Raw genomic sequence first — 1,381 nt, forward strand, 5'->3', positions numbered from 1 at the left:
CTCTATACTAAAATTATGATTTCTTAAGTATCTAACTTCAATGTTCCTTAGACATAATTTCAGGGCATCGCATTGTCTCCTCGTTATCTTCTTTCTCACAGTTGTGTGAATCTTATTGGATAAATTCTTGTTCTGTGCTTCAATTACCTTTGAATAAGCGTTAAGATTTTCACAGTTCTATTTACTGTATCTTGATCTACAAACACGATTGTCCTCTCTTCATGACAATCGTGAGAGTATCTTGATGGTTTGGTCATCGACCTGTTCCTCCGAGTTCAGATTCTGGTTACCAATTATTCCAAGATTTTTTTCTTACCTCGACGTGCTTTATATAGATTTCCCTATCGTTATCATGAGCATACAAACCGTACGCACATGAAAACGATGAACCGTACAAACCGTTAGCCTTCTGTGAACATTTTTAGATACCTGTTCGGATTCGTATTCAACCCTGTATTGTTGATCAGAACAATAAACATAGCCGGTGCCAATGCTGAAACCTGTGGTAATCCGGTAGTTCCTTGTCTCCACGAAGAGCGTTTACCGCTAACTATCGTACTCATCTTTCGTATAAAATATCCTTTGCCCTACGTGCTCTAATATCCATATGAATATGAAGTGTGATGCTCGTCAAATGTCCTTTTGAAATGTGCATGCCTATAATCTACCTGGCTGCCTTGTTGTATCTTAGAAACACTGTCCTAAAAGGGTTTTCAAAGCGCGACCAGCCCATTCTGAAACCAAATTTGTTTGATATAAGTTGAGTTCCCAACCGTTGTTTTCTTCTTTGGTTCTCTAATCATGCTGCGCTGGGTATCCTCATCTATAAGTCAGAGGATTTGGCCCACAATCTTTCCTATAATTTTAGTGTTTTCCAATTTACTTGGTAGCCTCCTCTCTCTCTCTCTGTGGGGTTTGGAATATCAACAGAATATCAGGAAGGGAGGGTCAAACAGGCTGGAAAATGAGTTAGTCTCCCAAAACTGTCAAAGAGAAATTATCAGTGGCCCTTCTCTCTCTCGCCTCGTATGATTTAATTGTTTACTTATGTGTTTTATGAAAGGGGTTATGTACGTTCATTAGTGAGCTGGTCTGTATAGGAAATTAATTTATCACAAATTATATACGACGCGTGCTTCCCCGATGGCTAAGGACTGTGTAGGATCTTGCATATATCTATTTTTTTAATCATTACTCTTATCTATTTCTGATGATTCGCTGTATATTAGGTATCCCTAATCCAACAGAGCATTTCTTGATTTAAACTTAAATATTTGTTTGCATTTTTATCCTGAGTGCATCGTGCATGGCAGGTCTGGCGCTACTTCGAAAATATCTTGGATGTGGCTTTAATCGAAGAATCACATCATTTATACCAATC

This window comes from Penaeus monodon, chromosome 23 (genome assembly GCF_015228065.2).
Source record: "Penaeus monodon isolate SGIC_2016 chromosome 23, NSTDA_Pmon_1, whole genome shotgun sequence".
NCBI lineage: Eukaryota > Metazoa > Arthropoda > Malacostraca > Decapoda > Penaeidae > Penaeus > Penaeus monodon.